Source organism: Rhinopithecus roxellana, chromosome 8, assembly GCF_007565055.1.
Source record: "Rhinopithecus roxellana isolate Shanxi Qingling chromosome 8, ASM756505v1, whole genome shotgun sequence".
In the NCBI taxonomy this organism is placed as follows: Eukaryota; Metazoa; Chordata; class Mammalia; order Primates; family Cercopithecidae; genus Rhinopithecus; species Rhinopithecus roxellana.
In genome coordinates, this window is record NC_044556.1 from 7037383 (window position 1) to 7049129 (window position 11747).

Sequence of the window (11747 nt, forward strand, 5' to 3'; positions counted from 1 at the left end):
TTAAATAAAAACTTAAAAAGACAGTTGAGGCCGGGCGCGGTGGCTCAAGCCTGTAATCCCAGCACTTTGGGAGGCCGAGACGGGCGGATCACGAGGTCAGGAGATCGAGACCATCCTGGCTGACATGGTGAAACCTCGTCTCTACTAAAAAAATACAAAAACTAGCCAGGCGAGGTGGCGGGCGCCTGTAGTCCCAGCTACTCGGGAGGCTGAGGCAGGAGAATGGCGTAAATCTGGGAGGCGGAGCTTGCAGTGAGCTGAGATCCGGCCACTGCACTCCAGCCTGGGTGACAGAGCGAGACTCCACCTCAAAAAAAAAAAAAAAAAAAAAAAAAAAAAAAAAAAAAAAAAAAAAGACAGTTGAACTACTGGCTCCAAAGAGAGAGAGAGCAAGAGAGAGAAAGCAAGCAAGCCAAGCGTGGTGCATCACGCCTGTAATCCCAGCACTTTGGGAGGCAGAGGCAGGTGGATCACTTGAAGCCAGGAGTTCGAGATCAGTCTGGCCAACATAGTGAAACCCTCTCTCTACTAAAAATACAAAAATTAGCTGGGCATGGTGACAGGCGCCTGTAATCCCAGCTACTTGGGAAGCTGAGGCATAAGAATCACTTGAACCCAGGAGATGGAGGTTGCAGTGAGGCCAAGATGGCGCCACCGCACTCCAGCCTGGGCAACAGAGTGAGACTCTGTCTCAAAAAAATACAAAAACAAAAACTCACAAATGGATAAGCAGACTTTTGTGTATCCTTAAAAAGGAAGGAAATTCTGACATGCGGGTAAATACTGAGAACACCATGCTGAGTGAAATAAACCAGATAGAAAATTCCACTTATCTGAGATGCCTAAAGTAATCAAATTCATAGAGATAGAAAGTCACAGTGGGTGCCAGGGGCTGAGGACTCCTCTGTGGTCACAGCGGAGCAGAGAGAGGGACCCTGGGAACTTGGCCTGGGGAGCCCAGAGCAGGAAGCCGCAGCTGTCTCTGGAAAAGCAAGGGAGGTTTCCTGGAGGAAGGGGCATTGTTATGAGCCTTGAAGGATGAGACAGACCCTGCTACATTCAACCTCGTGACTTCATGATCCTGGGCCTGAGAATACAGGAATAATTAATAACCCACCCTGCATCCCCATGCAGACACCAGAGCTCTGTGGACCAAGGGGACATTTTGAATATATACTTTCAAAAACTGAATATATACTTTTTTAAATAGTATATACTGAATATACGCTTTTTAAAAATACTTTCAAAAAAGTTTTTTAAATAGTATATACTGAATATATACTTTTAAAAAAATACTTTTAAAACCTGAATATATACTTTTAAAAAAACTTTTTCACTAAAAGCAGCATACTATACAAATAAATGTGAACTTCAGTTGTTCCCTTGAATCATGTATACCTTGGAGGATTTTCTTTTTTGAGACAGGGTCTCGCTCTGTCGCCCAGGCTGGAGTGCGGAGTTTCTCCATGTTGGTCAGGCCGGTCTCAAACTCCCAACCTCAGGTGATCCTCTTGCCTTGGCCTCCCAAAGTCCTGGGATTACAGGCATGAGCCACCACACCAGGGCATTATTATTATTTTACTTTTAAATTTCAAGACACAGAAACACAGGACATACTGATAGCACAGTGGCTCAGGCATGTAATTCCAACACTGGGAGGTGCAGGCAAGAGAATCACCTGAGTCCAGGATTTTGAGACAAGCCTGGGCAGCACAGCAAAATCCCATCTCTATAAAAAATTTAAAAAATTAGCCTGGTGTGCTGGCATGTCCCTGTAGTCTCAGTTACTCAGGAGGCTGAAGTGGAAGGATCCCTTGCATCCAGGAGTTGGAGGCTGCAGTAAGCTATGATCGCACCAATGCACTTCAACTTGCTGACTGAGACAGACCCTGTCTCAAATAAATAAATAAATAGATAAATAAATAAAATAAGAAAGGACATACACAGACTGATTCAGTTAAAACCCAAAGACAATATCATTCCTCCTTTCAAACCTCTGCAGTGGCTTCTCCTTTTATTTACTTTTTTTTTTTTTTTTTGAGACAGGGTCTTGCTCTGTCATTCAGATTAAGGTACAATGGTGCAATCACTCAGCCTTAACCTCCCAGCTCAGGAGATCCTCCCACCTCAGCCTCCTGAGTAGCTAGGACCACAGGTGTGTGCCTCCATAACTAGCTAACTTTTAAAAAAAATTTTGTAGATATGGGGTCTCACTATGTTGCCCAGGCTGGTCTTGAACTCCTGGTCTCAAACAATCCTTCCGCCTTGGCCTCCCAAAGTGCTGGGATTATAGGTGTGAGCCATGACGTCCGGCATGCTTCCCCTCTTATTTAGACTCAGATCAAAACTGCATCATCTGATCACTGAATATTTGTCTCAAATTATCGCCTACTTTTTCCCCATCACCCACTCATTCCAGCAACACTGACTTCTTTGCTGTGCCATTTCATCTATCTGTCTTTCTTTATTTCTTTTCAGAGACAGGGTATCTGTCTGTCACCCAGGCTGGTGTGCAGTGGCATGATCATAGTTCACTGCAACCTCAAACTCCTGGACTCAAGTGATCCTTCAGCCTTGGCCTCCTAAAGTGCTGGGATTACAGGCTTGAGCCACCACGTTTGGCCTACTTGTTGTTTCTTAAACACACCAACTTCAATACCTTTGCACTTGCTGTTCCCTCTACATAGAACGCTTTTCCCAAATATCCACAAGGCTCCCTTCTTCATTTCCTGCATGTGCTCAAATATCACTTCCTCCAAGAGGCCCTCCAGGATCACCTCAAGATAGTACACTGTCCCTTTATTTTCTTATCTGTTTTATTTCCCATCATCTGACATGGTTCTCTCTCTTTTCCCTCCCTCCCTCCCTCCCTCCCTCCCTCCCTCCCTTCCTTCCTTCCTCTCTCCCTCCCTTCCCTTCCTTTTCTTTTCTTTCTAAAAAAACCAAAAATAGAAACGGGTATTGCTTTATTGAGCAGGCTGCTTTTGGATTCCTGGGCTCAAGTGATCCTCCCACCTCGGCCTCCCAAAGTGCTGGGATTACAGACATGAACCACCATGCCCTGAAGGCATATACTACTATGCTTGTTTCTTGCCTGTCTCCACCCACTAAAATGTCAGCTCCATGGGCAGGGGACTGCTGTCTATTTGCTCTACCCACATCATAAACACTGTGGAAATCAAAAAATGACTCAAGGAGCCTGGGTTGGGGACTAGAAGTGATCAAGCTGGCACATCCTGGCAGTACAGTCCAACCTGAGAAGCTCCTGACACCTTCTACCTGGACAAGACAGGCTAATTCTCTAACCCTCAGTTTCTTCATCTGTGAAATGCAACTTGCCAGGAAGAAAGTCTTATTAAGGGCTGGAATGTAGTCGGTGTCTAATAAATTAGAGCCCTTAATAGTTATGTTGATTGTAGCTTTATTCCTTGGTCTCCTGGGTCCTGCCCGGCCTTGCCTAAGAAGCTCTGAGCTCAAAGCCCTGGAGGAGGGAGTAAAACCAGAGGCTGCATCTCTGCAAGGACACATCCCTACAAGACCGCCCCTCCCGCCCGCGCCTTCTCAGAGCAAACTCCCGATCCCAGGGAGGGGAAGGCGGGCGGAATCTGAGCGGCAGGCGCAGCTGCTCCGGGCGGGCGGCCAAAGTCCCCTCCCTCCCTCACTGGCATTCCTGCGGGAGGGGCCGAGCGCAGCTGCCTGCCTGGCCGGAGGCTCGCTTGCGCCCTCTGGTGTCCAAGTGCGAGAGGCCACGTGGACTTGCGCCCGAGCAGCCGGTCTGTCCCAGGCCACTGTCTGCCGCTCAGGTGGACCTAGGTGGAGCTAGGTCTACCCCCTACCTTTCTTGGGCTCCCTTTACCATTCGGGTTCACGAACTCAGCTTCCATCACTAAACTTGCTGTGTGACCCTGAGCAAGACACTCAACCTCCCTGAGCCACAGTTTCTTAGCTGTGCAATGTGGGACAGGATCCTTCACCTTTTTAGTGCCACTTTCTTTCTTTCTTTCTTTCTTTCTTTCTTTCTTTCTTTCTTTCTTTCTTTCTTTCTTTCTTTCTTTCTTTCTTTCTTTCTTTCTTTCTTTCTTTCTTTCTTCTTTCTTCTTTTATCTTTCTTTCTCTTTCTTCTTTCTTCTTTTATCTTTCTTTCTCTTTCTTCTTTCTTTTTCTCTCTTCTTTCATTCGTTCTTTCTTTTTCTTTCTTCTCTTTCTTTTTCTCTTCTTTCTATTATTTCTTTCTCTTTTCTTTCTTTTTTCTTTCTTTCTTTTCTTTCTTCTCTTTCATTCATTCGTTCTTTCTCTTTCTTCTTCTCTTTTTCTCTTCTTTCTGTCTCTTCTTTCTTTTCTTTCTTCTCTCTCTCTCTCTATTATAGAGATGGGGTCTCACTATGTTGCCCATGCTGGTCTCAAACTCCTGGGCTCAAGCACTCCTCCTGCTTTGGCCTCCCAAAATGCTGGGATTACAAGAGTAAGCCACCACTCCCGGTTGCCTTCTTCTTTTTTTTTTTTTTCTTTTTCTTTCTTTCTTTCTTCTTTTCTTTTTTTTTTTTTTTAATTTTTGGGACACAATCTCACTCTGTCACCCAGGCCAGAGTGCAGTGGTAGGATTACTGTTCACTGTAGCCTTGACTCCTGTGCTCAAGCGATCCTCCCACCTCAGCCCATGAGTAAGTAGTTGGTGTTATGCACACGTCTAATTGAAGAGACACCCTGAACAGACTAAGTGTGAGCAACAAGGCTGTTTATTCACTTTTCAGCTGAGTCTGAAAAGGGAGTCAGCGAAGGGTGGTGGGAGTGGAACTGGTTTTATAGGTTTGGGGTAGGTAGTGGAAAGATAGGGGCGGTTTCTTCGGGCAGGGGAAGAATGTCACAAGGTGCATAGTCACAAGGTGGGGGAAGGTCACAAGGCACGATATCACAAGGTCGATTGATTAGTTAGGATAGGACAGGAACAGATCACAATGGTGGAATGTTGCAAGATCGGTTAATCAGTTAAGGCAGGAACCAGCTATTTCTTCTTCTTTAGTGGTTCTCCTATTGCTCCAGGCTTTGTGACTCCAGGAGGCCTGTACATGTGGGTCACAGGGACCACAATGGCTCGACCATGGTGTAGTACGTTCACAGGACCTTACATTCCTGTCTTGTTATGTTTAATAATGAAAAATAAAATAAGAAAGAAATAAAATGAGAAAGAGTAGTGTAATGTTGGAATGTTGGGGTGAAAATTTTAGGGGTGCCAAGGAGGGGTGATGGGTGATGTTTTGGGGTGATGGACAATGTTTCTAAGGGCTGCTTTGAGTGGGGTTAGGGGCAGCATGGGAACCTAAAGTTGGAGAGATTAAACTGAGGAAAGATCTTGGGGTAGGAGTTGGTATTGTGGGGTTGTTAGAAGGAGCATTTGCCGTATTGATTGATTAGCAATAGCTTAGATACGATTTTGTATAAACTGAGAGATTAGCCTGAAAAGACAATGTCTGATCAAGATGACGAGAAGGATGAGTGCGAAAGGGCCTGTTAGCGGAAGGAGCCATGAAGCTAGACTGGAGAATGGCGAGGTAAGTCCAGAATAATTATTTGCCTGATTTGCAAGTTTTTGAGCTTTGTCTTTAAGTTTTTTAATGTTATCATATATGAGGCCAGATTGATTTAAGTAAAAGCAGCATTCTTCATTTAAGAATAGGCAGAGCCAGGCGTGGTGGCTCACGCCTGTAATCCCAGAACTTTGGGAGGGCAAGGCGGGTGGATCACGAGGCCAGGAGATCGAGACCATCCTAGTTAACATGGTGAAACCCCATCTCTACTAAAAATACAAAAAATTAGCCGGGCGTGGTGGTGGCTGCCTGAAGTCCCAGCTACTCGGGAGGCTGAGGCAGGAGAATGGCATGAACCTGGGAGGCGGAGCTTGCAGTGAGCGGAGATCAGGCCACTGCACTCCAGTCTGGGTGACAGAGTGAGACTCCGTCTCAAAAAAGAAAAGAAAAGAAAAGAAAAAAAAAAAGAATAAGGCGGCCTTCTGGCCCTTCAGGGTCTAGTGTTGTATATCACCTGAAGGTGGCAGCTAGATTGGCCATAAACTGAGCTGGATTTTCGTATTTGTTCTGAATGGTCTCCTTTAGTTTGTCATAATTGATGGTTTTATATGCAGCCTTCTGAAGCCCTTGAGCTAGGCAAGAGATCCTATAGTCCTGCCTGGCTATTCCTTGGAGCCCTGACTGGTAGGTGCATCGGGGGTCTTCACGGGGTACCTCCCTAGCACCTTTTTGGAGGCCAGGCTCAAGGTGCCCGTAGTCATCAGCATAAGATTGAGCTGGGGTCCAAACTCGCTCTCGCTCCTCAAGAGCCAGAGTAGAGGTGAGGATGATGTTTAAGTCATTCCAGTTAAGATTATAGCACTGGGTTAAGTATCAGAATTCTTGTATATAGTTGGTGGGGTCAGACGGGAAAGAGCCTAGGCGTTGACTAATTTGGGAAAGGTTCGACAGGGAGAAAGGGACATGAACCTGGACTATTCCTTCGGCTTCTGCCACCTCTGGAAGGGGAAATTGCTGGGCAGGGGCAGGGGACCGGCCGCGGGGCCAAATTGAAAGCCAGATAGGGTGCAAGGAGGGGTGGTGATGGGAGGGGCATAAGGGGGTGGGTTGTGGGTACAAGAGGGGTCAGATTCTGAGGGAGAATTGGAACCGAGTTCGGGTGGGTGAGGGGGAGAAATATCAGAGGGATTAACGGACTAACAGGAATCGGCATCGCCAATGGAAGAAGGAGGGGTAGACGGAAGGGAGATAAGGAAAATTTGGGACGGGTCACATTGGGAGCAGAGACTAGGGAGAGATCGTAGTGCAAAAAATGCCTGGACGGCCAGGCGCAGTGGCTCGTGCCTGTAATCCCAGCACTTTGGGAGGCCGAGGCCAGCAGATCACTTGAGTCCAGGAGTTTGAGACCATCCTGGCTAACGCGGTGAAAACTCTTCTCTACTAAAAATACAAAAAAATTAGCTGGGCATGGTGGCGGGCGCCTGTAGTCTCAGCTACTTGGGAGGCTGAGGCAGGAGAATGGCGTGAACCCGGGAGGCAGAGCTTGCAGTGAGTCGAGATCACACTACTGTACTCCAGCCTGGGCGACAGAGCGAGACTCTGTGTCAAAGAAAAAAAAAACAATGCCTGGACGTAGGGTACCTCAGACCATTTGCCCATTTTGTGACAGAAGTTGTCAAAGTCCCGCAAAATAGAGAAATCGAAAGTGCTGGTTTCTGGCCACTGAGAGCCATTGTCTAATTTATACTGGGGCCAGGCCGTGTTACAGAAAATAATAATAACAATAATGATAAACGTTTAGGCTTTAGATCGGGTGAAAGCCGAAGAGGTTTGAGATTTTTGAGGACACAAGCCAGAGGGGAAGAAGGAGAGATGGAGGGCGGGAGGTTGCCCATGATAGAACAGGGAAGATTGGATGGGAAAGAAAGAGACAAGGAATAGAACGACCACTAGGATCCCCAGTGGAAGTCCGGAGTTGTACAGCCGTGACCATTATTGGATTTCAGAAACACGGACAAAAGGAGGCTCATTGTCTGAAAGAAAAAGAGAGAGAGAGAGATGAAGAGAGACTGAGACAGCTTAACCGATCTGTAGGTAGGAGTGGGGTCCTTTTGCAGGGGCGGGTCTGAAGTCCCAAGGTCGAAGGGCGTCTCTTGGAGGGAGAGCTCAGGGGAATAGGGGGTAGGTCTCCAGGAGATCCCCTATCCAGGGCTTTCGGCACCAAATGTTCTGCGCACATCTAATTGAAGAGGTACCCTGAACAGGCTAAGTGTGAGCAACAAGACTGTTTATTCACTCGGGTGCAAGCAGGCTGAGTCCGAAAAGACAGTCAGTGAAGGGTGGTGGCAGTGGAACTGGTTTTATAGGTTTGGGGTAGGTAGTGGAAAGTTACAGTTAGGGGCAGTTTTTTCAGGCAGGGGAAAAATGTCACAAGGTTTATAGCCACAAGGTAGGGGGAGGTCACAAGGCACAATATCACAAGGTCTATTGATCAGTTAGGGTAGGGCAGGAACATATCACAACGGTGGAATGTTGCAAGGTTGATTAATAAGTTAAGGCAGGCCGGGCGCGGTGGCTCAAGCCTGTAATCCCAGCACTTTGGGAGGCCGAGACGGGTGGATCACGAGGTCAGGAGATCGAGACCATCCTGGCTAACACGGTGAAACCCCGTCTCTACTAAAAAATACAAAAAACTAGCCGGGCGAGGTGGCGGGCGCCTGTAGTCCCAGCTACTGGGGAGGCTGAGGCAGGAGAATGGCGTAAACCCAGGAGGCGGAGCTTGCAGTGAGCTGAGATCCGGCCACTGCACTCCAGCCTGGGCGGCAGAGCGAGACTCCGTCTCAAAAAAAAAAAAAAAAAAAAAAAAAGTAAGTTAAGGCAGGAACTAGCTGTTTCTTTTTTTTTTTTTTTAGAGACGGAGTCTCGTTCTGTTGCCCAGGTTGGAGTGCAGTGGTGCAATCTTGGCTCACTGCAAGCTCTGCCTCCTGGGTTCATGCCATTCTCCTGCCTCAGCCTCCCAAGTAGCTAGGACTACAGGTGCCCGCCACCATGCCCGGCTAATTTTTTGTATTTTTAGTGGAGATGGGGTTTCACTGTGTTAGCCAGGATTGTCTCGATCTCCTGACCTTGTGATCCACCCGCCTCAGCCTCCCAAAGTGCTGGGATTACAGGTGTGAGCCACCGCGCCCGGCTGGAACTAGCTGTTTAAGTGGTTCTCCTGTTGTTCCAGTCTTTGTGACCCCAGGAGGCCTGTAGGTGTGGGTCACGGGGGTCACAATGGTTCGACTATGGTGTAGCCCGTTCGGAGGACCTTAGAGTTGGTCTTTACAGGCACACACCACTATACTCAGCTAATTTAAAAAAAAATTTCGTAGAGTGGCGGGCACCTGTAGTCCCAGTTACTTGGGAGGCTGAGGCAGGAGAATGGTGTGAACCCAGGAGGTGGAGCTTTCAGTGAGGGGAGATCACACCACTGCGCTCTAGCCTGGGCGACAGAGTGAGACTCCATCTCAGAAAAAGAAAAAGAAAAAGAAAAAAAATTTGTAGAGATTGGGTCAGCCATGTTGTCCAGGCTGGTCTCCATCTCCTGGTCTCAAGCGATCCTCCCGGCTCTGCCTCCCAAAGCGCTGGAATTCCAGGTGTCAGCCCCGGAGCCCGGAGAGTTTTTAATCTGTAAAATGGGCCAGTGATGATCCTTAATTCCTTAGATTGCTGAGAGGATTGAAAAAGACAGTCCAGGTGAATGTGGCTACAGTAAAAATACGTACTCCAGGCTGGGCATGGTGGCTCACACCTGTAATCCCAGGGCTTTGGGAGGCTGAGGCTGGAGGATTGCTTGAGCCCAGGAGTTCAAGACCAGACTGGGTAACATAGGGAGACCCCGTCTTTACCAAAAATAGAAAAAAATTAGCTGGGCGTGGTGGTGCCTGCCTGTAGTCCCAGCTGCTTGAGAGACTGAGGCAAGAGGATCACCTGAGTCCAGGAAGTCAAGGCTGCAGTGAGCTGTGATTGTGCCACCGCACTCCAGCCTGGATACAGAGGGAGAGTCTGTCTCTAAAAACAAAAAATAAAAATAAAAAAAATTTTTTAATGACTCAGATGGTTCTACCTGGCAATTCCCACTGTGTAGATGAGACACTGGTACTGGGAGAGAAGGCCCAGACTGGAGGAAAAGAAGGGAAGGACTGCGGAGAGAGGCCCTGATGACCTTTGCCTTTGGACAATCGCCTGTCCTGGACACCTGCAATCCCTGCCCCCAACAGAGGGGGGATGTGAACACCTGGTGAAGGGGAACGCTCACCCCCAGCCCAGGCAGAGCTAAGCAGAACCAGTGGAGGCCAGGCACGGTGGCTCAGACCTGTAATCCTGACACTTTGGGAGGCCGAGGTGGGCGGATTATGTGAGGTCAAGAGTTTGAGACCAGCCTGGCCAACATGATGAAACCTCGTCTCTTTTTTTTTTTTTTTTTTTTTTTTTTGAGACGGAGTCTCGCTCTGTCGCCCAAGCTGGAGTGCAATGGCCGGATCTCAGCTCACTGCAAGCTCCGCCCCCCGGGTTTACACCATTCTCCTGCCTCAGCCTCCCAAGTAGCTGGGACTACAGGTGCCCACCACATCGCCCGGCTAGTTTTTTTGTATTTTTTAGTAGAGACAGGGTTTCACCGTATTAGCCAGGATGATCTCGATCTCCTGACCTCGTGATCCACCCGTCTCGGCCTCCCAAAGTGCTGGGATTACAGGCTTGAGCCACCGCGCCCGGCCGAAACCTCGTCTCTACTAAAAATATAAAAATTAGCCGGTTGTGATGGCCTGCACCTGTAACCTCAGCTACCTGGGGAGCTAAGGCAGGAGAATTGCTGGAACCCAAGATTGTACCACTGCACTCTAGCCTGGGCAACAGAGTGAGACTCCATAAAAACAAAAACAAAAACAAACAGAACCAGTGGAGATTCCTGAGACCCTGGGACAGTAAATAGACCCTAATGTTCTAGAACCTTTCAAATTAAGTGTCACTTGCTTCCCTAAGCCAGGCTTTAATTTGATTATATTGAGTCTTTGCTCCCTAAAACATCAACTTAAGAACATTAGCTGAAGCCTCACTGCTCCCTAGTTGCCTGACATAGGGCAAATTGCTTAGCCTCTTGGGGCCTCAGTCTCTTCATCTGTGCAATGGGTGCTAATTACTTCAGCATGGCTGCAAGACTACCACTTCTTCTTCTTCCTCTTCTTTTCTTCTTCTTTTGAGGTAGGGTTGCCCAGGCTGGAGTGCAGTGATGTAATCACAGCTCACTGCAGCCTCGACCTCCTGGGCCCAAGCAATCCTCCCACCTCAGCATCCTGAGTGACTGGGACTACAGGTGTGCACTACCACACCTGGTTTTTTTGTTTGTTTGTTTGTTTGTTCGTTTTGTAGGGACTGAGTCTCACTCTGTTGCCTAGGCTGGTCTCGAACTCCTGGCCTCAAACAATCCTCCCGCCTCAGCTTCCCAAAGCGCTAGGCATGAGTCACCACTCCTGACCCAGCTGCAAGGCTTCTATTAGGGGACATAGAGCACATTGAACAGTGTCTGGCACCTAATAGGTGCTCGACAAATGCCCAAGGAATAAATAACTAGATCCTACTCCTCCCTTTGCTTCTAACGTCCTTGGTTTCAGCTCTCTACGAAGGCAGGATCTAGCAGATGGGCACACGTTCAGCCCCAATTCATGGGAGACTATGAGATTTCAGTAGAAAATGCCATTTGTAAGTTTGCAGTAAATGTCCACTTCACACAGGAAGGGATTTTGTCTGTCACGTTCACTGCTGTGTCCCCAGCATGCTAAGTAGGGGCCAGGCTCAAAGTAAATGCTTGATGAATCTTTGGCAGATGAAAGTATATTATCCGCTGGATGCGGTGGCTCATGCCTGTAATCTCCGTACTTTGGGAGGCTGAGGTGGGCGGATCATGAGGTCAGGAGTTTGAGACCAGCCTGGCCAACATGGTGAAACCCCATCTCTACTAAAAATATTTAAAAAGTAGCCAGATGTGGTGGTGCGCACCTGTAATCCCAGATACTCGGGAGGCTGAGGTGGGAGAATGGCTTGAACCTGAGAGGCAAAGGTTGCAGTGAACCAGGATTGCACCACTGCCACTACAGCCTGGGCAACAGAGTGAGATCTGTCTTTAAAAAAATAAAAAGTGTATTATCATTTGATGGGGGGATCAGGGACTCTTCAATAGGC